The following is a 25,287-nucleotide window of genomic DNA, read 5'->3' on the forward strand; positions in this document are numbered from 1 at the left end:
CTGCAGTTTGCTGTCCTGGCCAAGTTTAATTTGTTATGGAGGAAATTAAAACAAAACAAAACCAGAACAGCTGTTCTTGTCCTAAGGCCTGGATTTAGGATTCTTTCAGCTCCATTCACACAGTAGATGACTGAAGAGAAGCCAGCAAAGTCAACTCTGGTTCTGTCTCCATTGACTAAGGCTGCCAGCGGGGCTGTCAGAGATGGGGCTCCGCTTCTGGGAAGCAAGCTTCTCTGGTTCCCTCATCAGAGACTAGACTGAGTCAGAAATAATTCTGTCTGTTGAGAGGCCAAATCTGGAGTCTGCCAATTCTCACTCTTCACAAGGAGAGAGTCTGGGAGGGCTGAAGGAAGGGGCTGCCTGAAGGAAGCAGAGACCTCTCCCTGTTTTGTAGTTGAGCTGGGACAGCAGAGTGGGAAGGAGAAGGCTGTGGACTGAACAAACTGCAGCTAGGCTCCTCTGAGCCCCTTCTCAGCTAGGCTTTGATTTGATCCAGTTTTAGCAACAGTCTTGCTAAGTCAATTTAGCAACCTTTCACTATCCGATACCTAAGTTCCTAAGTCCCTTTGACCTGCCCTATAGCAAATACTCCATTATGTTAACATGAATCCCCTTATAATTGGTGTTCCCATTAAGGCAGTGGTTCTCAAAACTGTAACCCTTTAATACAGTTCTTCATATTATGGTGGTCCCCCAAACATAAAATTACTTTTGTTACTACTTCATAACCATAATCTTGCTTCTGTTATGAATAGTATAGTACAAATCTGTGCTTTCTGAAAGGGTTGCTTGACCTCTAATGGAGTCATGACTCACAGGTCAAGAACCACTGCTCTAAGCCATTTTTTTCCCCTACCCATCTCATCATCTTCTTTATTCTGCTCTCTTCAGTTGCCTTTGGTGTGTTCAGGGTTGAGTACAATTCCTCTCTTCCATAGCAGTACTTTTTTTTGCTAGTACTAGGGATTGAACCTAGGGCCTTGCACTTGCCAGGCAAGCACTCTACTACCTCATAACACCCTCAGATCTCTCTCTCTCTCTTTTTTATTTTTATTTTGGGAGAGGGTTTTACTTAGTTGCCTAGGCAGTACTTAAACTCACATTGTAGCCCAGGCTGACCTTGAACTTATGAACCTTTTGTATTACCTTCCTGAATATCTAGAATTATAGGCCCTTAGTCATCAGGTCCAGGCTGAAATGCTATTGGATAAACTCTTTCTTACTATTTAAATAAAAAGTTAATTGTTTTTCTTTAACAACATTAAAATTATTTGTGGTCTCTTGAGCAGTATCTCTATGTCCAGATTAGATTGTGACTAAATCAACTAGTCTGATCATTGTGCGTAACAGATGCCAAAAGGAATGATATGCTAATGGATGGTGTGATTGTTAGAGAAAACAGACTAAGTGACAGGCCCTAATCAGAGAGGGCCTTTAGCAGGATGGAAATGCATGGAACTCCTTTGCTGCCTGGGAGTCAAAGGCAGTCTGTCATTGCATGGGTCACACATTAACCAAGCCCCACATGGCTACCCAGAGAAAGAATAACTCCTGTCAAATAGCCTAAGTCAGATATGACCCTCTTTACTACTTCTGTCATATGACATAAATCACATTAACTCAGCCTGCTTGCCCAAATGCAAGATTTTGCTTTCTCAGGCTTGCTCAAACTCACAGAGATCCACCTGCCTCTGCCTCCCAAGTGCTGGAATTAAAGGTGTGCACCACTACTGCCCAGCAACACTGAAGATTCTTACTTCACACCCTGTTATACTGATAGCTCAACATCAGGAAGTCTATTGCCTGAAGATAATTCAACTGAGCACCTTTCTCTTGAATCCTTGCTCCTCTTCCTCCTCAAAACCTGACAGTGATGTTGTAAAACATATATCAGATACCTACACACACCTCTTAGGTCTCAGAATCTGCAATGGAAGTTCTGAGTGAGGGCTGGTCAGGGAAGAACCCAGGCAGGAGTCTAGTGTTGGATCATTTGGCACTATACCCTTCATCTTCCAGTGGAGGATCTGGCTAATTATTTAATTATTTAATCACTCATTCCAATATAATGAAAGCTCCCAAGGCAGGGTGCAGAGAACTGTCCAGTCGATCACATGGGGATTCCCAGATGGTGGTACACCTAGAGAGGGTACAGTAGCTGTGTCCCTCTGCCCTAAATCTTGCCCCATGCATTACTTCATGTGCTGTCCATCAGTATCCTGTATGATGCCTTCTATAATAAGCTGCAATATACCTTAACAATACCCCTGAGTTCTGAGGCAGGGCTTGTGAAAATCCCAACTCATCAATGGATGATGAGTTGGGCAAAACAATCTGAGGCATAGGAATGGCATCTGGACATGCCCTCAGCTTTGGGACCCGGCACTGTCTCTAAGAGTATCACAACTGAATTAAATGATACCCATTTGGTGTCTGCTTCAGAATTGTAAGCTTGCTTGGTACACTGAGGGACTCTCACCCATATCTGCCACTCAAGTATTCTGTTAATTTTTGGGCATGAAAACAAGAGAAAATGAGTCTGTGGTCCTTTTATCCTGCCTGTATCCTCAGGTGGTTTGGATTCCGGATTCAGCTGAGGCCCGGGTATGGCTTAAAGGCCCCTGAGTTCAAAGTGGGAGAAGATTGGAAATGATGCTTGTTAGTGTGGATGGACTCTGTCTCCCAAGTCCCAGGCACTTATTCCTGTGGTACAGTGAATATTCTGCTGCTGGGGGTTGATTGAATGAATGATCACACCATTCCCTTCAGCCTGCTTACCTAACATCTTTTGAAATCATGTTCCCACTTTTGTTTCCCAGGAGACATGTTATCTCTTGGTTTTCTGAATTCTATTTCTTTGTTTGAGATAGACTCAAAGCCAAGGATGACTCTGAACTTCTGATCCTCCTACCTGGGCATGTATCCTATATCCAGTTTAATTTGTTTGTTTGTTTGTTTGAGACAGAGGCTCACTATGTAGCCTTGGCTGGCCTAGAACTCACTATGTAGACTAGGTCAGCCTTGAACTCACAGAGATCTGCCTGACTCTGCCTCCTGAGTTCTGGCACCATGTCCAATTTTATGTAGTGCTAGGGACCAAACCCAGGGTTTCATGCACATTAGGCAAAGTTCTCTATTAAATGAGCTACATCACAGCCTCTCTGAATTCCGTGTAGCCACAGGAAAGAGTAGGTCTTCTCAGCTCCCCAGGCTTTACAGAAGAAGGGGAGGAGGCTTTTATGCTTTTATGCAGCTTCCTGCTGGAAAGAATCAGGCCAGAGCCTGGGGAAATCCAGCTGAGGAGCACTTCAGAATACCCATGAGACAACTCTGGAGGAAGCACAAAGGCTTCCAAAGCACTTTAACGGTGCTTTCAGGAGTGGGCCAAGATTCCCTCTCTCTCTTCCTTTCTCTCTCTCTTTGGTTTTTGGAGACAGGATTTCTCTGTATTGCTTTGGAGCCTGTTCTGGAACTAGCTCTGTAGACCAGGCTGGCCTCAAACTCACAGAGGTCCACCTACCTCTGCCTCCTGAGTGCTGGGACTAAAGGCATTCACCACTAATGCCTGGCTGATCCATTAAGGCCTCCCTCCAAACAAAGAAAACCAAAAGTGACATCAGTGTGCTATCCATTTAGCGTCTTACAGCCTCTCCACAGGAAGCAGCAGAACAATTATTCAATATCAGTGAAACACAGCAGACTCATCCACAACTGCAGACATCACCCAAGCTTCCATCTAATGGACATTGAGGCTATCCGGGTGTCAATTCTAAAACATTCAACACATATGAAAGAAAAGGCAGATTGGAATAGATGGTATATGGGTGACTGGGTTTGACTCTAATGAATACCAAGTGAACTGATTTACAGACAGATGGATTCTCAAAACATGATTTTGCTCTGTATGAGTGGGTTTAACTCAGATTCTACAAGCCTTTCTCTGAAGAAAACCTAAAGAAGCATTCACATGTGACCGTGGGTCATTGTTGACACTTGACACTTAAGAGCACTTCTCAGAATAATTTGTGTTGTATGTTTTTACTGGCTATGGAATGGCAAAAGCAGGCTAAAGAGACATACATGATCAATTTGCAAAAAGCTGCTTTGCATCTTTTATGTTAATCTTTTGACAGCTCCGACCTTGACTCCTGAATCAAATAGATTTGTTTAACTTTCCAAGAAAAGGGTGGCTAAGTAGTTCTTTTATTATAATGGAAGCAGATAAATTTGCCAACTGAACTCATCTGCACCCTACCAGAGTGGATGTCATCTAACAGAGGAGGCTTGCCACTTGTTTGGTATCTAAAATGTAAGAACAAGAAATCAAGAGGCTGTACTACAAACATGATCTCAAACTTCACTCTGTCTCAAGGGTAATGTACTGGTGGGTCCACATAGAAGAGGCAATGCTTCATCCTCAGAACATCCGAGAGCAGATGAGAACAGATGAGAACAGATTCTCCAGAAACAACCCAAGGAAGGGCACTTTTTATTTTATAGCCAGATCTCCAGAAGCCCAGGCTGTCTGAAAGGGAACCCAGAGAAGGAGATAGAGTCCTGGAAGACAGTAGAATAAAGAAAATAGTTTCCACCTACTTACTTACAGTACAAGTGACTCGGCTCCGAATCAGCCTCCCTGAGCGAAGCTAGGCCAGAGGGGCTTCCCTGTCCTTGGGTAGCAGAGGCAAGGAGTATTGCTGTGAGACATTTTAAAGCCCCCAAAGTCCCCAATAGCTAGCTGCCTTCCCCGTCTTACCCCTTTGCTCTCAGCCCAGTAAACGCCGTGGGTTCAGCCTCATCCCAGAGGCTGCAAGTTTTGTGGTCTGCTCACCCTATATTTCTCCTGAGTCTTAGGAATGGAAATTGGTGTTGACACGAGGTTAGGAGAGGATGGAAGAGAAGTGGCTGTACTGAGGTTACTCCATAGGCACAGTTAATGAGGATTTAATTCAGAATTAACCCCAGGAGACAAAAGGAACCTAGGCTTAGTACTTAACCTGCAGAAACAAATCCCATTAAGGCAAGGTTTAATTAAGCTTCTCTGGGAGATTCTGGGTGGGCATAAGCAGCAGTTGGTAGAGAAACTAAATCAACTAGATATGCAGACGGCTAAGGCCTGAGCCTGCCCAATTGGTTGCCTCTCTTGGGGGATTGTCAATATGGTCTCATAATTTACAAATTTCTACCATTTTCAGCATCGAAAGGAGCGGGTCCCGTGCCGAGTCCGGAGAGGATTAGGCTGCGGTTCGACTTTCTTCTCTTGGTTTTTCCTTGAATAAGCTAGAATTTATAAGGTCACAATTTATGAACCCTGGATGACGTGAATCTTTTTTGTTGATTTGATTTGTTTTTGTTTTTGTTTGAGACAAGGTCTCTTGCAGCACAGACTGGATCAACAGTGGCTTGATCTTCTGACTTTTTTACCTCCTGAGTGCTAGGATTAAAAGCATGTGCCACCACCACCTGGCTTTTTGTTTTATGTTTGAGGAGGTAAAATATATGTCACCTGTATTGTAGTTTTGTTAGGTTTATTTCTTTATGTTTGTAGCCAGGATTTTCAGGGGGTCTTCCTTGATCAAACCTGATCTTTATTAACTTTGATGGAATCTATAGCCTTTCATTTTCTGTGGAAATAAAAGCATAACCTCTGTGAGTTTGAGACTATCCTGATCTACAGAGTGAGTTCTAGGACAGCTAGGGTTACACAGAGAAGCCTTATCTGGAAAAAAAAAACCCCATAAAACAAAAAATCGTCTTTAACTGACTTATACACATTGCACACTCCATACTTGTGTAAATGCAGATATATATATGTATATATATATATACACACACATATATGTATATATATATACATACACACACACACACACACACACACACACACACATGCTTTGAAAGTTTGTGTGTTTTCAGAACAAGAGGACCAGACACCAATGAAAACAGGTGTCCCACGTATCCAGCCTCTCAGATGCCTCTGTTACAGTTTCCTCAGAGTTCTGCATCCAGAACAGCTTCAAGGCTGCTGGCTGAGATGGTTCAGCCTCCTAGACTATTCTAGGACTTGACCATTATCCTGATTTTCTCAGGGTCCCCCAAAAGTTTCATCACCCCCAGACAACAGGTAGCAGTCTAGAGAATATGGGTTTTGGTAGTTCAGTGGGTTATGGATATTTGTCATCATTTGGGAGGTTGGTTACAATTATTAATGATCATGGTCAGGGAAAAGTCTAAACAAGGGAGATTAGGCTCAGGGATCTGTTTCTGAAGGGAAAAGTGATTATAGTATAGAAATGGAATAAAAGGGTGGATTGTTGAGTCTACTTTTGAACAATCACTAGTCTCAAATATTTTACATTAATATGGAATTTTGTACATTAATACCAATGTAAGGTTATTTTTGTTAGAATGCATTGTATACTACTTTGGAAATTAGTAAGGCAGGTTCTCAGAAAATTGGGAATCAATCTATCTTAAGACCCAGCAAGACTCTTGGGCATATAACCAAATGATGTAAAATCATACCACATGGACATTTGCTCAACTATGCTCATAGCAGCATTATTTGTAATAGCCAGAACCTGGAAACAACCTAGATGCCCCTCAGCTGAAGAATGGATAAAGAAAATGTGGTACATTTACACAAGGGAATATTACTCAGTGGTAAAACAAAACAAAACAAAATCTTGAAATTCATAGGCAAATGGATGAAACTAGAAAAAACCATCCTAAGTGAGGCAACCCAGACTCAGAAAGACAAACATAGTATGTATTCACTCATTAGTGGATATTAGATATAAACAAAGGCTAACCAGGCTACAATCCACAACCCCAGAGAAGTTAGGAAGAAGGGGAACCATAAAAGGGACATACATGGAAGGCCCCAGGAAGGGAAAATAGTTAAGGTCTCCTGGGTAAACTTTGAAGGAGTAGAAGGGAGGGGATGGGAACGTGAGAGATCAAGAAGACTGAGTTGGGGGAGGGGCCGAGGGGGAAAGCGACGAAAGAGATATCATGATAGAGGGAGCCATTGTGGGTCATCCACAAAGATGACCCCTGGTAAGTGTTGATATCCTGGCTTCTCCCTCTCCCTGGGTCTTGGGCAACCTGTGCCTGTTCCTGCACCCAACTCCTCTCCTTCTCCTGACCCATGGTTTCTCCTCAACACTCTCCTGGGACTATGTCTTCTCCTTAGGGAACCTTTCCTGGTCATGGAGTCTCTTTAACCCTCAGGCTCTCCCCACCCCACTCTTCTCTGAGCTACCTTCTCTTGCCTGGGGATGCACCTTTGACAGGTGATCACGTCTCACATAGTGACAACCGTCAAAGGTTGCATGGCTGTGCTGCGCATGTGTTAGGTGGCTGCATAAGGGTTCTCTGCAGGCAAAAACCACGTGGAACTGAGGCCCTGTGGAGCTGGACCAACAGCAGCTCCAGGACTCCAGCTTCAAACGCCCCAACTGCAAAGACTGTTATTGTTCTCTATATAAGCAAGCCCCCTCCTGCCTGTTCTTTTCTTCTTCTTTCCATTTCTGCTTCCCTCCCTTTGCTCCCTTTCCCAATAAACCCCATGTGGGTTTGTTGAGTTTGGTGGATCGTGTTTATCACCAGAAGCTGCAGCAAAGAACAATACTAAGACTCCTAGCAATAATGGAGAGGCTGTTGGGACAGGCCTGTCTTCCCCTTTAATTGGATTAATGACTACCCTAATTGTCATCATAGAACCTACATCCAGTAACTGATGGAAGCAGATGCAGAAGGATTATATGACAAGGGAGGTCAAGACCACCATGGGGAAAAACCACAGAGATAGCTGATCCCAGCTAGAGGGAGCTCATGGACTATAGACTGACAGCTGGGGAACCTGCATGGGCCTGAATTAGACCCTCTGAATGTGGGTGACAGTTATGTGACTTGATCTGTTGTGGGGGCCCCTGGCAGTGGTACCAGGATCTATCCCAGGGGCATGAACTGGCTTTTTGGAGCCCGCTCCCCATGATGGGATACTTTGCTCAGCCTTGATACAGGGAGGAGGGGCTTAGTCCTGCCTCAACTTGGTATGCCAGACTTTGTTGACTCCCCAAGGAAGGGCTTACCCCCTTTGCAGAGTGGATGGGGAGTAGGAAGGGTGGGGGACAAAGAGGGGTAGGGAGAAGGGGAAGGAAGGGGAACTGGGATTGGTGTGTAAAATGAAAAAAAACTTTTTAAATATAAAAAGAATATACTATACATGTTTCTACTCTTGTGTAAGGTATTCTACCTATGCAGATTATTTACAATGTAATATAAATTTCTAATCTTTGAAAGTTATTTTTACAAACTATTTAAGACAAGTGCAGGCTAAGAGTTATTCACTTACAACAATCAAACTTGTAGTTATGCTAAGTATGTTTTCAAGGTCAAACAGATATATTTTAGATTGGTAATCTTCAAACAGTTCAGAGACCTACAGAATATGGCATTTAAATGTTTTAATAACATAAGGTTTTCATGACAGTGAGATACATCTGTTCCTGGCAGCACCAACTTACTTCAAAAAACGATGATGATAGACATCAGAGAACCTCTTATGGAGTTTGCTTTCATTGTGGCAAAAGTAGCCATTTGGGCAAGAAACTTTTTGCCTTGACTGCTGACAGTATAACGTATAAACTGACAAGCAGGATACAAAGGGAAAAGACTGTCAAACTTTGCCAAGACAAGGTGGGACAGTCAAAGAAAAGTCTGTCAGATATTCTAGGTCTGTAGGCCAAAGATGGATGTCCTAACATTGCAGGAGAACCCTGGGTGATGTCCAGGCAGCCAGCTGTCTCTGCCATTTCTATAGTTCTGGAAGTTGCTTGCTCTGCATTTCTTTTTCACTTAGGTAATATTTTATCCTTCTTGTGTCTTTGATGGGAATTGAAGACTAAATAGTTAAAGTTTTACAGCATTCTTTATTACTAAATTCAGAAAAGAAATTTACAGAAGGGATGTAAAGTTTATAAGGTTGAGAAACAAAGAAGTTTAAGTTGTTTATCTAAGAAGTTGTTTTAAGTTCTAAAAAGACATTTTTAGAATGGTAATACAAGTCATGATAAAAAGTGGGTTAGGTATAAAATTTTGGACTCATTAAGATAGGATAGATAATGGAGTATTTTCTCTAAGATTGCCAAATGCCAATGTCCTGGATGTTCTTACCTGATAAATGTCCAATAGCTAGGCAGGAGGTATAGCAGGGACTTCTGGACAGAGAAAGCCCTGGGAAGAAGAAAGGAGAGTTGCCAGCTGGATGCAGAGGGAGCAAGACATATAGGAGAAGTAGAAGTCATGTGGCAATACGAAGATGAATAGAAATGGGTTAAGGTATAAGAGCTAGTGGGAAAAACCTAAGCTATAGGCTGAGCTTTTATAATTAGTAATATAATTAGTAATAGTCTCCATGTCATTTTTTTTGTGAGCTGTGGGATGAAAGAAAAATCTATCTACATCTACTCCCTTTTCCAAGACAGTGCTTCATGTAGTCCAGGCTGTTCTCAAACTCCCTATGTAGCTGAGGATGATCTTGAACTTCTGCTGTTCCTGCCAAGTGCTTTGGTTTTAGGTGTATGCCATCACTCATTTTTCTTTTTATATGAACACATTTTTTGGTAGATGAGGAAGAAATTTTTCTATTGCCTTAAAAAAAGTCTCGAATGGGGGCCAGAGAGATTGGCTCAGTGGGAAAAGGCACTTGTTACCAAGCCTGACATCTTGAGATTGATTCTTCAACCCACATGGCAGGAGGAGAAAACTCACTCCCCCAAGTTGTCCTCTGATATCCCCATCCATGTCATGACACACTCCCTTGAGTGTACACATGCAGACACACACACACACACACACACACACACACACACACACACACGCAAATAAATAAATGTTAAAAAAAAAATGGCTGGGGCTGGAGGGATGGCTCAGCCATTAAAGGCTAGGCTCACAACCAAAAAATAAATGGCTGAGTTGTGGGTGTGTGTGCCTTTAATCACAGCACTTGGGAGGCAGAAGCTGTCAACTCTCTGAGTTTGAGATCAGCTTGCTCTATATAGTGAGTTCTAGGACAGCCAGGGTTACACAGAGAAACCCTGTCTTTAAAAAAAAAACAAAAATAAAAACAAAATGAATCAAAAATGGATGTTCTATTTTTCTCTTTCAGTTGGTACAGTCATATGATTTTTTTCCTTTAATAAGTTAATGTGAATTGGGGTAATTTGATTTCCCTTACTAAATGTATGTTGCATAATGTAGTATAATGTTAAGTCTTATAGATCTCATTGTCTAATATTCAAAATGATTTCATCTACTCATGAGTGGAAACAACACATGCTTTCCTCTGTTTTACTATTTTTGTTAGTATGGTCTAAAAGTTAGGTGACCTTCATAAGATGAGCTAATTGTCCCTCACTTCATGATTGGGATTGAACTCATGGCTTTGTTTCAATGCTTTAACCATCAAGCTTGTCCCTCCTTAAAGAGCTTTTTTTAAAAATTCAATTATGCATCTATTTGTGGGCATGTATAAATGAGTGCAGGAGGGTCTGATACCCCTGGGGCTGAAGTTATAGGAGGCTGTGAGCTGCCCTGTGTGGGTGCTGGGAACTGTCTTTTCTTTACATTTCCCCACCTGGAAACACTGTATATGAATATATTGTATATTATATGTTGTATGTGTATGTAAGATTTTTTTCTTTCCTGAAACTTTAGTAGGACTCATCAACCTAGGCTGATCAGAGTACATTGTTTAGAATGTAGTAACATATTTTATCCTATTACTCTATTTATTTTATTGTCATAAGACAATTTAAGGTTTTTCATTCTTCTCTCTATTTTGACACCTTCCAAATTTATTGGCCTGAGATTGTTTGCCCTGGTCTTATTTAATCTCTTTATTACCTGCCATAGGGTTTCTGGCAGCAAAAGGTAGCAGGGATTGGGCAAGAGTTTTTTGTTTGTTTGATTTTTGGTCTCATTCTGTGACCCAAGTTATTCTAGAACTCATTGGCTGGCCTGTGCTTGGATTACAGATAGATGTGATCTATTGTACCTGGATTTCTCTCTCTCTCTCTCTCTCTCTCTCTCTCTCTCTCTCTCTCTCTCTCTCTCTCTTCCTTTCTTTCTTTGGTTTTTTGAGATAGGGTTTCTCTGTGGCTTTGGAGCCTGTCCTGGAACTAGCTCTGTAGAATAGGCTGGTCTCAAACTCACAGAGATCTGACTGCCTCTACCTCCCAAGTGCTGGGACTAAAGACATTCGCCACCAATGCCCGGCTTGTATTAGATATTTATGCAGCAAAGCAGTGAAATCTTTTATAACTTATAATGGTTATTTTATTTTTGTTCTCCTCCCCCTTGGGATGTCATGTATCCCAGACTAGCCTCAAATTCTCTTGAACTTCTGGCCCTCTTAACTTCATCTCTAGTGCTAGAATTACAGGCAAGGGCCAATCTTCTGGTTAGTTTTTTTTTTTTTTTTTTTCTTTTTTGTCAACTTGACACAGTCCAGAGTCTCCTGGGAAGAGAGAACCTCAATTGAAAGCTTTTCTTTTCTTGATTAGATTGGTGTGCAAGCATGTCTAAGGGGCACTGACCTGATGGATGGCTGATGTGGGAGAAGCCAGCCCACGGTGGGTGACACTGTTAACTGAGCATGAGACAGAGGAAGGAATCACCCAGCAGGCATTCCTCTGCACTCTCTGTTTAGTTTCTGCTTGAGTTCCTACCCTGACTTTCCTCAATGATGGAGACCTGAGCAGCAAGAAAGCAAATTAGAACAGTCACCATGCCTAGTTCATGTGTAGCTAGGGACAGGACCAGGCCTGGTGCACATTCCAAGCGCTCACTGGCTGCTGAACAGCATCCCAAACTTGTGTTTTCTCTTTTAACGAAATTGTACTAGAGGTATTTTTAAAACATCAGTTTGTGACTTTTTCATCAATTTACTTCTTTTATATTACTTTTTTCTTTCTTTGAGTTTATTCTATTACTTCTCTTAAGTTCATACCCTGGATATTTACTTCATTAATTTGGAGTGCTACCAGAAATGGGAGGTAAGTATGTGTTTTAAACTTTATTAGATATATCCAAATTTCTCTCCTAAAGTGTTTGTACTAATTTAGAACCCCACAGAAGTGTGTGAAAGTTTATGTTCCCCTACATTCTTACCAGTAGCTGAGACGTCAGACTTCAAAGTTTTCACCATCAGCTGTGGTAGAAGTTTACTTACCACCTTTCTAATGCTTAGCTCAGGGCTTGGCACAACACAAAGTCTTTGTTAATCTTTACTTACTGTGTGTATCTCCAAGGAAGGATAATTTATAGTATATGGAAGGAATTTATGATAGAAACTGTCCCAAGATGGGCTGGAAGAGAAGTAAGCAGGCCACTGCTGAGCCATCTCTCTGGCCCTGATATCCCCAAGACTTTATCAGCATTCTGCCCTCTGGTTTTGTGGATTACACTCCAGATATCAAATAAAATAGGCAAGAACTCTATTGCTGAACTGTACCCCAAACCCTCCCTTCATTTTTCATTTTAAGACAGGGTCTTATTTAGTTGTTCAGACTGGCCTTGAACTCACTTAGTGTTCCCCCCCCCCCAGTACTGAAGGTATGAAAACAGAGGCTGAAACATGGCTTGGAAAGGCTGTAAGAGAGAAGTATTGGTAATTTGGTAACTTAGCTAAATGCCAGAGACTTTAAAGTTAGAACAAATTCTGAATTTTAAAGAGAGCTTATAGATTTGAAAGGGTGAAACTCGCATTGGGTTGATGATAGCAATGAGATGAGGGAAAGGATGGAAGCGTAAACTTTAAGGTAGGCTTAGGCAGTGGTATAGGGAAGCAAGGGGCATGGTCCAGAGGTTATAAAACACAGAAGGAATTCTAGAGAAGGTGGGATAATATTAAAGGCAGTTTAGAATACACTGTAATTGGGTAGTGCCTTGCTCCAGATGGCACTCCCATAACAGAGGTCTCGGTACCCTGATTGTCTTGTAAATGACAAAGTATTTTTTGATCTTGATAGTAAAAAAGAGTTTTATTATATTTAAAAAGAAAATCCTGATGCAACGCAGCAACTTTATATCAAATGTCAACTATGCCCTGGAAAAAGCCAAGAACTATAATGAAGAATTTTAACCAGAACAGCAACAGAATAATAAATTTTGGTTTTGCAAGAGTAAAGGCATCAGAAGTTAAGAAACTGAGACCAATCCTAGCCCCAAGCCATCTTTGGGGATAATAAAGCAAACCTAATTAACATAGTATGATTTAAAAATGTTGTAAACAGCATAAAATCTGGGTAGCCCATTTACATAAATTCTACTGTTCACAGGCATTATGTTAAGTACTGAGGAGAGAGATTTATTTTCTATGTTCTAAATACTCACTATCTAGCTGGACCCAAAGCCTAAAGTAAATTTGAACAGAATTTACACTTAAGCTAGGACAATCGCAGAGTATATTATACTGAAACATGATGTTCCCAAAGGTTTAAAAAATATTTTATTTTATCTTTATAATTGCATGTAAGTGTGCGTGTGTTTGTGAATGGAAGTGCCAGAGCAGGCCAGAGGAGAATGTTGGAGCCACAGGATCTAGAGTTACAAGTAGCTATGAACCACCTGACCTGAGTTCCGGGGACCAAACCCTGGTCCTCTAGAAGGGAATCAGGCACTCCACCACTGAACCATCTCTCTAGCACCGATGTCCCCAAGACATCATTTTGCTCCCTTATGTTGTGGATGGTACTCCAGCTCTCGAACACATTAGGCAAGAGGTCTACTACTGAGCTACACCCCAAGCCCTCTCTTTACTTTTCATTTTAAGACAGGGTTTTATATAGTTGTCCTTGTTAGCCTTGAATTCACTCTTATAGCCCATGAGCTTACATTCCTTCTGTCCCTACCAAGCCCAGAATTTATCATCTTTCATGTATTTGTAATGTGCTTAATGACTTTTTGGTGTCACGTTCAAGAGACTTCAAAATACAGTACAAGGGCTGTTACAACCTCAAACACTGCATTGCGGTTCTCTCCACTCTGAGTTGGCACAGGTGGCATGGTGTAGAGGCAAGCACTTGTAGAATGTGTTGTTGTCTAGGTTCTATTCTGTATCTATCAGGTGGTGGATCCTGCAGCTAACGCAAGCCAAGCATCTCACAGACACCGAGAGCAGGGTAAGGTTTAGGAATCCCTACAGCAAAGTGATAAAGCCTTGCGAAGACATGGGCTGGAGAGATGGATCAGTGGTTAAGAGCACTGACTGCTCCTTCAAAGGAGCCAGGTTTGATTCCCAGCACCCATAGTCATCTGTAACTCCAGTTCCAGGGGACCTGATGTTCTCTTCTGGCCTCCTGAACCACAAAGCAACCACATGGTACATAGACCCATACATGAAGGCAAAACACACAACATTAAGTTAACAAATCTGACTGAAAAATTTAAAAACTTCTGAAGATGTATTATACAAATTGTAGTTATTTTTGTAACACTGAACTTGAGTCCTGATGAGATAGATAAGAGAGACACACTTCTCCATGGGGCACTGGGCCACTGCTAGGCACTTTAAAATCTGCTAAATTCACTATTAATGTTATTACTGTAAGCAAATCTTCTGGTGTTTATTTTCTTATATACAAGCAAAGATATATGGGATGGGGCAACTTGACTCCCTAACTGGCAGATGTTAGATGTTCCTTTGATGCAAAATGGCTGTCAATCAAATGGCTACCCTTACGCCAGCACCATTTTGAGCACCTCTTTAAAACGTGCCTGGAGAAAAACTCCATGATAATCACAGCTGATTGCCTCAGCCCCTAGAGACATAGTCTCAGCCAGGGCTGTTAGAATTTTTACTACCACAAGCCTGGGAGAAATCTAGGTGACCCTGCAATCATTTCTACTGCAGCTAGGAGAACATTTCCCCCCCGGTTGCCTAGCATAGGCACTTCTGTGACTGATGCCAAAGAGGCAAGGCTGTGGTGGCTCAAAATGTGTTGAAAGTTTCATGGGCATTATAACCACCCTGGAAACTCACCACGGGGCTGGGGCCTTAGACTTCAGAACAAGGAGAGAGCAGCAACACTCATCATTCTGCTTCCTGTCTTCAGATGCAATGTGACCAGCTGCCTCTGGCTCCTGCTGCAATGATGGACAGCATTCTCACCGTGTGAGACAAGATAAACCTGCCTTCCTTAAGTTGCTTTTGTTAGTGGTCTGCCACAGCAATGAGAAAACATATGGCGCAAACACAAACCTCCGACTGGGTCGGGTGCTACAGAAGCAAGGGCCTCTTCTCTGGCTATAGAAATGCACCATCCAGGCTCACTTAGTGCGTGGCTGGGAGTCACTCTCCTGAGCTGCTTCTCCTGTTGTACCATTAGGCCCAGCACAAAACTCCTCTCCAGTGCTCTTTTCTTCTTCTATAACACAGAGAAATAAGAGACAAAGAGACAGCAGAGGCGGTGGCAGAAAAGGCTATGGCAGCAACAGCTGAGCAGTCGGTAGCAAAGCAGCCTGGTGCTCGACAGCTGAGCAGTTCAGGGGCAGACAAGGAAGGAAGGGTGGCAGAAGCAGAGAGATGGCACGAGAAGCTGAGGAGCCAGGACTGAAGGATAAAAGGCTGTATGTAAGGAACCAGATGAGAGACAGTAGGTCCTGGCAACTAGAAGCTTTGCCACGTCTTTGGGAGCCATCAGATCCCAGGCGTATACAGAAGTTGTAACATAGGCAAGAGTATGGGTCTGGACACCTGAGGCCTGCTGGAGAACTCAGGCATGTGGGAGTGTGTCCCTGCTGCAGCTACCACCTGCCTATTGCTGCAATGGGGACAGTGGAGACCTAAGGCCAGCTCTTACACAGCTTGTTTACCTGGGCAGAGCGAAAGGACCCCAGGCAGATGGTTGGTGATACTGAGGCCATGGAAATAAAAAGTCACCGGGGCCACAAACACCTGCTGCAGAAATTGTGTGGCAAGCTCAGCACCCCTATGACTTCAAATTAGTTTTTTGTTGCTGCTGCTGCTGTTTTTTCAAGACAGGCTTTTCTGTGTAGCCCTGGTTGTCCTGGAACTCACTCTGTAGACCAGGCTGTCCTCTAACTCAGAGAGATCTGCCTGCCTCCACCTTGTGAGTGCTTTTTTGCATAGCAGTCTGTTTCTTGTTGGATTTCGATACAACTGTCTATCCCAGAGATGGTTCTCATGGTTTCCAGCAGTTCTGAGATGATTGAAAACTCATGGCAGTGGAGGAGATGATTTCTTCAGATGCTAAGAACCTTTGGTATTTAATTCTAGTAAGACCACCTCCCCAGGATGACTATATTCTTGAGTTGCCAAGGACCCTTTTGCTAGACTTCTTAGAAACGATTGATACATTTGTATATAGACTCTTTCACTGTCTACTAGGGCACATATTCATACTGTTTCCCTTTCAGTGCCTGTAGTTTTTAAAACAATATCTCACTGTGTAGCCCTGATTGGTCTTGAATTCTCTATGTAGACCAAATAGTCTTGAACTCAAAGAGGTCCACTTTCTTGTGCCTCCTAAGTGCTGGGATTAAAGGTGTGTACTACCGCATCTGGCCGCTTGTAGATTTCATATACCATCTTGCCCTCCTGTAGTCTGGGGCTTGGCTAATCATCAGTGGAGGACTGGATTTTTTTTCACAATAACTGTATTAATTGTTATTTAAAAAACAATAACATGTTAGGGTATTGCCTCATATTACTCCTGGTTTAGTAGGTGTTAAGTTTGTTGAATAAAAAAGCTAAACTAAAATACAATATGTTTTCAGGATAAACATATTTACTAAACATTATAATCAAAGCAGAAGGTCTTGTTTAAATGACTAAAAATACTGATATACACTTAGCAACATTTAAATTAACAGCCTTGAACTCATTCTATAGGGAAAACAGAAAAAGTAAATTTTGTTCTTGATTTTAAGGAGCTCATCTTCCTTCCTTCCTTTCTTCCATCCTCCCTTCCTCCCTTCCATCCTCCTTCCCTCCCTCCCTCCCTCTCTTCTTCCATCCCTCTTTCCCTCCCTCCATTCCTTCCTTTTTTGAGCTCATCTTTCTTCCAGGAAGAGTCTGGAAAACACTGAACTGCAGAGAGTAGCAGGGTGTTTGGCATGACTTGAGTCACACAACGAGGAGAGCCAAGATGTGAACTGCCCAACTAGCAGTTAACACTGATCCCAGGACTCCAACTCTGCCCAAGTCCTAGCTTCATTTCCGTCCCATCTCCCTGAAGCCATGACCTCCAGAGGCTTCATTTTGTCTAAGAAACCATGAGGGAGATTTGGGGAGACCTGCCTCAGAATTCGACAACCTGGAGTTTCACAGAGTTTGAGTCGAATCTGAGGGTATAAGAAAGCCTCTGTTTTCAATAAGGAGGAGAAAACTCTTAGGAAAAGGTTTTATGCCATCACAGGGACTGTTGGAATAAGGGGCCATCTATTTGAGGCACAATATAACAGATTATCCCATGACAGCCATTTCCTTGTTTTCATAGACCTAACTGGTTCATAAATTGCTGAGAGATTTAGCAATGCCTAATTAATAGGAACACATTGCCACCAGATTTTTCATGGGTCTTCTAAACTTGTGAACTTATTGGAGATGTCCAAGGATGTTGTGGTTCAATGCTACTGTTTATTACTTGAACACTTGGCTACAGGTTGGGATAGAATAAGCCGTTTGTCTACTTGCTGCCTGAATACATCTTAGCACTGGTGAGGGCTCCCTCTTACCCTCAAGGCAATCTGTACATTGCTTAGAAATACACAAACACACACATATGAATAATTTGTATTTCCTTTTTAGAGTGAATACTTTATAATGGGAACAGAGACATTTAAGCATGTTGATTCTCCAGGTCCTAGTGTAAGGCCTGGCCCTAAAATGGGAAATTAATGGCCAGTGAAAGATGAGCAAATATGTAATGTGAGAATTATTGGGTTTAAGAATTGAGAAATCTTCCAAGTTGGTTTTGTCTAACCCTTTAGTTTATGTGGGATAGGAAACAGATCCAGGCAATTGAAGGGTTTCTTCCATCGTCACACATAATTGTGTGGGGTAAGGACTCATATTAGTTCTCTTAAATCTTTTCTTCTTTATGTTATTGTACTTGTGTTTAAAAAGCTTTAGATCAGCAATTTTAATTTAATTTAAATTATTTTCACTTAATTTAATTTAAATTGCACTGATCAGAAATTATAGATATAATGGGCAGAACAGTGCTCCAGCATTCCTTCCTATAATATGCTACTTCATATTGAACTGATTCTTTGTTTTTGTTTATTTGTTTTGAGACAGGGTCTCATGTGGTATAGACTGGCCTTGCTCTCAACCTCCTGTTTCCACCACCCAAGTGCTGAGATTCTTGAGATGGGCTATGTGTCTGACTTTTTGATTTTGTTATGAAAAGTTTTTTTTCCTTCCTAACATAAATATACCGTTTCTTTAATACCTAAGTAGATCCCTGTGTTTAAGATGATGTTCTGGTTTGTTAAAAAGCCAATGTCAGACAACTTGCATGTCAAACTCAGAATAATAATGATAAAATAATCAATATTAATTGACAATTTACTATATGTCTGGCTTTGTAATAAACCCTCTCTGTGCATTGCCTCACTCAGCCTCCACACTAGCTCTAGATGCTAGCATTTTACAGAGAAGGGGGCTGGGATTTAAAGAACTCCAGAATTTTACAGCTGAAAAAACTGATAGAGCTAGGTTCAAACTCAGGCAGCATCCCTGAGATTTTTCTCATAAACAGCATTTCATATTCACAGAAGTTCAATACTTCTTTTTGGTCTACAAAATGAATTTCTTTTTGCTTAGAACAACTAAAATTTTATATATGTTCATTATTAAAACACACCAGAGTCAAGGAGGGAGACTGATTTCTAGAAACTGGATATCCATAACTAACCACAAAACATATAATCATTGGAATGTATTTTCTTCCAAATTTGCTTTCCTTGCAATGCACCACATATTCCTTTAAAAAAAAGAAAGAGGGAACATCATACTACAGGTGGAGAATAGTGTAGTATTGAGACATTCAGAATTTAGGCTTGGGAATCAGTCAAATTCAGTTATGACCTCAGTTCATATGGTAGAAAATGAGCCAAGTCCTCCTGCCCCATGTTCCCAGTTATCATTATTTTTATTTATGTATTTTTGGTGTTTTCCAAGGCAGGGTTTCTCTGTGTAGTTCTGGCTATCCTGGAACTTGCTCTGTAGACCAGGGCTGGTCTTGAACTCAAGAGGTCCATTTGCCTCTGCCTCCTGATACTGTCATGCCCAGCTCCTATCTGTCTTTTAAAAAGTTTTATTTTCTTCTTTTGTCCTGGCTGTCCTAGAACTCACTATGTAGACCAAGTTGACCTTGAACTCACAGAGATCCACCTGCCTCTGCCTTCTAAGTGCTGGTGTTAAAGGTGTGTACCACCACATTCAGCCTAATGGTTTTTTAAAGGGCTGGGGACGTAGCTCAGTGGCAGAGTGCCTGCCTTGCATGTATTAGCCTTTTTATATTGTTGCATATACCAACATCCATTACATTTTATGGATGACTAGTAATCTCCTGTATGGATATTGCATTTGTTCACCCATGCACCTATTCACAGAAATTTAGGTCATTTTTAGTTTTTAGCTGCTACAAATAAAGTGCCATTTTTTTTTCTTCCCCACTTCCCTTCCCTCCTCCTCTCTCTCCTTTCATCCAAGTGCTATTAATATTCATGTAAGAGACTTTGTATAAATATATACTTTCATTTATCTTGGGTAAATACATAGGAGAGGAATGGCTAGGTCATATACAAAGTATATCCAGGAAACTGACAATTTTTCAGAGTGTCTGTACCCATTTTGCAGTTCTTTTATCAATATATTGTTGTGAGACACCATCCCAATATCTTGCTAGGTGTGCCAAGAGTAGGTACCATCTACCCAGGTCATTTTTCAGGACTGTGCTTGTTTGCTGTGAGCAAGCTTGAGTGTGTGGTATTGTTACTCTCTGGGATAAAAGCCAGGTTTGCTTCAGTGCTTATTATAAACTGGCAGGTTTCCCAAGCTCCTCCCCTATAATGTAAGCTACTGCATGAAATAAGCCCACCTGGACTGTCCATATGATCCTTTCAGCACTCAAAGGGATTGGATAATGTAACAGGGCCTCAGACTTAGCAGATCCTGAGACCTCAGCACAACTGACTCTATGATGGAAGTACCGTTCAGGCTGTCAAACTCAGCACAGCACCACCTGCCAAAACTAAAACAAAGACCTAGTCCATCAAAATCCAAAGTTCTGGGAAAGCCTCTAAATGCACTAACCTTGCTTGATGGCTTCTGTAGTTCTACTTCTGGCTAGTTGTTCTTGTTAACGGAAGTATGTCAACCCAGAACATGGTTTTTGTGTTTAAAAACTCACCAATTGGTGCTATACTAGGATCCCAAACACCCAGCTAATAAAGACTTTTTATTGGTTTAAACCCATGTCTAAGCAATCTTCTCTGGTGGATATCGCACAACATGAGAAAGAAAACGTGTGATACTTGTCTCTCTGTGTCTGACTTATTTTGCTTAAGATGATCTCCAGTTCTACCAATTTCCCTACAGAAAATATAATTTTCTTCTTTCATATGGGAGAGTAACACCCCTTATTTTCTTTATTCATTCATCTGTTTGTAGGCAACTCTTGATTATTCTTCTTGTTAATGAAGTTGGGTAGGGGAACTAAAACAAGCTATCTAAATGGCTTTGATAAATGCCCTTGTTGGACACACATTTTTCCTGGATGAAAAGTGCTGGTATGAGCAGAAAAGGAGAGAGCAGTTGACTTTATGGGAAGCACTGGTGTTCAGAGGCTTTGGCTATGCTGTGTACAGTAACTGAGATGGCTTTGCACTGCATTCTGAATGTCTAAAATATAGCCCACCAAACCTCCCAGGACTTATTTATAGACCAGGCTACATCTGAGGTCAATCCTGCAGGCCGTATCCTACTGCTGTTTGGGGTAAAATTAACCTTAACTGCAGTCTCTGTCAGGCTAATCTGAACGGCTTACAGTGTAGCATAATCATGAGAAAAAAGAAGCCGAGATGACATAGACTCAAGGGTAGATTCAAGACATTCTGCCATGTCACCTTACAGAGTGATCAAGAATGTAGGCACAAACCTCTCACCACCTCAGAGTCATTTTTGCTGCAGCTGCCTTGACATAATGTCCTTGGGACAAAAAGCAGGGTTACAGGTTGCTTGCTCCCAAACTCAACGCTCCACCCCTGTAATACACATCACTATGGGTGTAGCATCCATCTGGCCCTCTGTGTTGTTCAGATTGGACTTGGGGGTGTGGTGAGCAGAAGAAAAGGACACAAAAGACTCCTGTGGCTTGCTGTACATTGAATAATAAAGTATTTGGTCTTAGTAGCCAAAACTGATCTTGAACTTTCAACATTCCTACTTCCTACTTACTGATGCTGGGGTACTGGTATACTCTACCACACCCATTTAATGTGGTGCTGAAGTATGAAGCCAAGGCTTTGTGTATGCCAGGCAAGCACCCTGCCACCTGAGCTACATCACCTGTCCCTGGCCAATCTTAGAAAATCTGGGTCAGGCACAGAGGTTTGCACCTATAATCTCAGCATTTGGGAGGAGGGGGGGGAACTGTCACAAGTCTGAAGCCAGCCCTGTCTCTCTAGTGTGGCTTCCTAGATATGTTTAGTTCAAATATGAGACCCATGTTTTAAAATATGAGCCAGGCAGAGGGAGAGGGGTAAGGGTAGAGGGAGAGGGAGGGGGAGGGGGAAAGAAAGGGGGAGGGGGAGAAGAAGAGGGAGAGAGGAGAAAGAACTAACTGAGCTTTGAGGGTTTTGAAATCTCAAAGCCCACCTGCCAGTGACATGCCTCCTCCAACAAGGCCACACTTCTTAATTCTTTCCAAACAGTTCTATGAGCCTATGGGGACCACTCATGCAAACCACCATTTTCTTATTATATTTTCTGATACACACAAAAGCTGTGGGATTTTTTTGTTGTGGTTGTTTTTGTTTTTGTTTTTGTTTTGTTCTGTTTTGTTTTTGAGATAGGGTCTGTCTACACAGACCCAGATATTCTGGAACTTACTATGTAGACCAGGTTAGCCTCAAACTCGCAGAGACTCCCACTGCCTCTGTCTTTGGAATGGTGGGATTAAAGGCTATGCTAGTATGCCTGGCTAAAACCTAAGTATTTTAAAATAATTATTTCATAACTGGACTTCAGTGTTTGTAGTGAGATATTCACCTTGTCCGCACCTGTGGCATAGACCACGCCCATTGGGGGGTGGAGACAGGGACGGACGTGACCTGGGGGAACTAAGGCTGAGGAAGAGGCTAGGACAGCTCTTGTTTGCAGCATGGGGACAGGGGTACATCTGGAGGCATCCTTGGGACCAGGAACCTGCTGGTGTTCATCTGTCTACGTTGTAAGTTATTTCTCCCTGAATAAACATCTATTCGGCCTATTTGTTTCTTCTGATCCTTATTAAACATCAATATCTGGTGTCAGAAGCGGGATCTGGATTTTCACTGGACCTGGTTTTCACCCAGGCGCAGACACCGCTCCCTTCCCCTACCATCTCTGAACGGGCAGGGTCCCCTGCCTAACCGGGTGGACACACCACAGCTTGTGGGACATTTGCCTCTGCCCTACAACTCTTTTACCTCCACAGTGGCCCTGAGAAGGCACTAACTGCTTCTCATCTTTTGCCCATTTCCCCACTTTGCATTCGAGCAGAGCTGGGTGGCGCCCGCCCTGCTTGTGTGTTTCCTGCGACCCAGTGGCGCCAGCAACACCTGTTAGCCCTGCAGTCCCAGCAATTTGCACAAGGCTCCTTTCACTCATTCGTTTAACAAAATTTCGCTTGCCATAGTTTGTTAAGAGCTATTCTACAGGGACCAAGATCAGAAGGATTGTCTGCTGTCAGACGCTATTTGGTGGGACACCTCCAGGCGTAACCACCACAAGTTGGGATCTACAACTAAAACCATCAAAGTTCTAGGACAACAGAATTACACCTACGGTAACTGCAACATTCTTTGTAATTTAAGTTGATAATATCTGAGATCAATTGTTCCATACCTATGGCAGATAATCTTACAATGCAGGACTTTAGGAATTCTTTTACTTCTTATATAGAAGGAATTTTAACAGAAGAAAACCATGACTTAACCAATATATACATTTTTTTTTGTAATAACAATGAGTTTCATCATTATTATGATATTTTTAAAGAAATGGTTTGAGATTAGAGCAAACAATAAGGAACTTGTACAAACCATAAGAGACTTAGTAACAAGGATTCAAAATATGGAAATGACAATAGAGAGCTAAAAAACAGAACACAGAATATTTAAAATGACAATGGAGAGCTTAAAATTGGAACACAAAACATAGGTTGTTTAGAAAAAAAGGTTCAGAATATTGAAAATGATAATGGAGAGCTGAAAATTAGAATGCAAAACATAGAATGCTTAGAGGAAAAGGTTCACAATATTGAAATTGACAATGGAGAGCTTAAAATTAGAATGCAAAACATAGAATGCTTAGAGGAAAAGGTTCAGAATATTGAAGATGGCAATAGAGAGTTGACAGAATACAAAACATGGAACATAAAAATGACCAACTAGAAAACAGAATTTGTTCCATGTCTGTGCCTCAATAACCAAAATGGAAACAATGCAATGCATTAACATGCTAGCAGAAACAGCTCGTTCCTGGTTGGACGAAGCTACTAATAAGGTTAAAAAACTGGAACATCAGATGGAAAGACTAGCAGATAGAATCTGTTTCATGTCTGAGGATAATGGCAGACTAGCGGATAGAACATTGTTTCTGGAAGGCAGTTTACATACCATTCAGATAATATCTAAGGATGAGAATATTAAAAATATGGAATCATTTGTAGTTGGAGAAAGCAAGAGACTGACTGATTCAATGAAGTCCCTAGAAAGTTATATGATTCAAGAAGTTCAGACACTCAAAGAAACAATGGTGAATAGATTTTAGGCCTTAGAAGACCTTTAATCTGATATATCAGAAGAAGAACTACAGGGTACAGAGCATGAAAGAGACTTAAAATTTTCTACGTCATTTAGGGTAAGGGGAGTTTTCCCTGTATATATTAGTGAAAACTAGCAACGAAACACCCAAAAGGTGTGGGAACCAATAAGTATGAAAGATTTAAAAGGTATAAAGGAAGCAGTAGTCTCTTATGGCATGCACTCACCATATGTGAAGCAATTAATAGAACATGGGCAAGGAATAACAAGGTAACCCCTAAGGATTGGGATCAATTAATATCAGCTGTCCTTGGAAACTCCTCTCAATTAGAATGGAGGACTTTATGAAGAGAGGAAGCAAAAGTTCTTGAAATACAGGGCTTAAAGAAATTATAAAGCTCCCCAAGGTAAAATTATTGGTGAGGGTCTTTATGCTGACCCAGAAACTCAAGCTGCCTATGATGACCACACCTTGTCTCTATGCAGTACAGCAGCCTTGAATGCTTGGGATAAGGTTCATGAACTAGGGGAGAGGATAGAATCCTACACCAAGATAAGGCAAGGACCTAGAGAACACTTTAGTGTATTCCTAGAAAGATTGTCTAGGGCAGCACAATTAGAGGTAGCAGACCCAGATTCTAGGTGAATACTCATAGAATCATTAACTTATGAGAATGCAAATCCACAATGCAAACAAGTGCTTTGGCCTTTAAAAATCAGATTAGAACCCTTGGATGAATGGGTCCTATATACAGCCAACTTTGAGTATAATGACAATAAAATTGAAGTTTGGGTAGGAGAAGCCATATCTAAAGGTCTGAGAAGACATCAAGGTAACAGAGGTCTTAACTATGGTGACATAGAAGCTTGGATAGGAGAAGCCATCTCCAAAGGTTTGAAAAGATATCATAATGTCAGATGTTTTAACTGTGGTAGGATAGGACATCTAAAAAGAAATTGTAGGCAAATCATTTCTAGAAATACACTCCCAGGAATGAATTGAACAGAAGGCCTCAGCCTTCTGGGTTATGTAGAAGGTGTGGCAAAGGCTGACACTGAACCAATGAATGTAGATTGACCAGAGACAAGCAAGGAAACCCTTTACAATCCGGAAACTCCTTGCGGGGGCCTCTCGAAGGCTCCCATGTCAAAGGTGGTAAGCAAGGAAACCCTGTACAATCAGGAAACTCCTTGGGAGGCCTCTCGAAGGCCCCCATGTCA

General features: G+C 41.7%; 1 protein-coding gene across 4 annotated transcripts in view; it reads right to left on the reverse strand.

The window, feature by feature from the left end:
• Asip (agouti signaling protein) overlaps positions 1-25,287 on the reverse strand; it is a 90,399-nt gene that overhangs the window by 15,649 nt on the left and 49,463 nt on the right. Inside the window, exon 1 of one of the 4 annotated variants that reach the window (XM_051192685.1) lies at positions 4,605-4,688. The exons of 2 other annotated variants lie outside the window; for them this stretch is intronic. The gene's annotated coding sequence lies outside the window, so the exon portion shown is untranslated. Of the gene's footprint in view, positions 1-4,600; positions 4,689-25,287 lie in introns of those variants that run through there. One more of the 4 variants, XM_051192693.1, reaches the window with a different exon arrangement.

Source organism: Phodopus roborovskii, unplaced genomic scaffold, assembly GCF_943737965.1.
Source record: "Phodopus roborovskii unplaced genomic scaffold, PHOROB, whole genome shotgun sequence".
Classification (NCBI taxonomy): domain Eukaryota; kingdom Metazoa; phylum Chordata; class Mammalia; order Rodentia; family Cricetidae; genus Phodopus; species Phodopus roborovskii.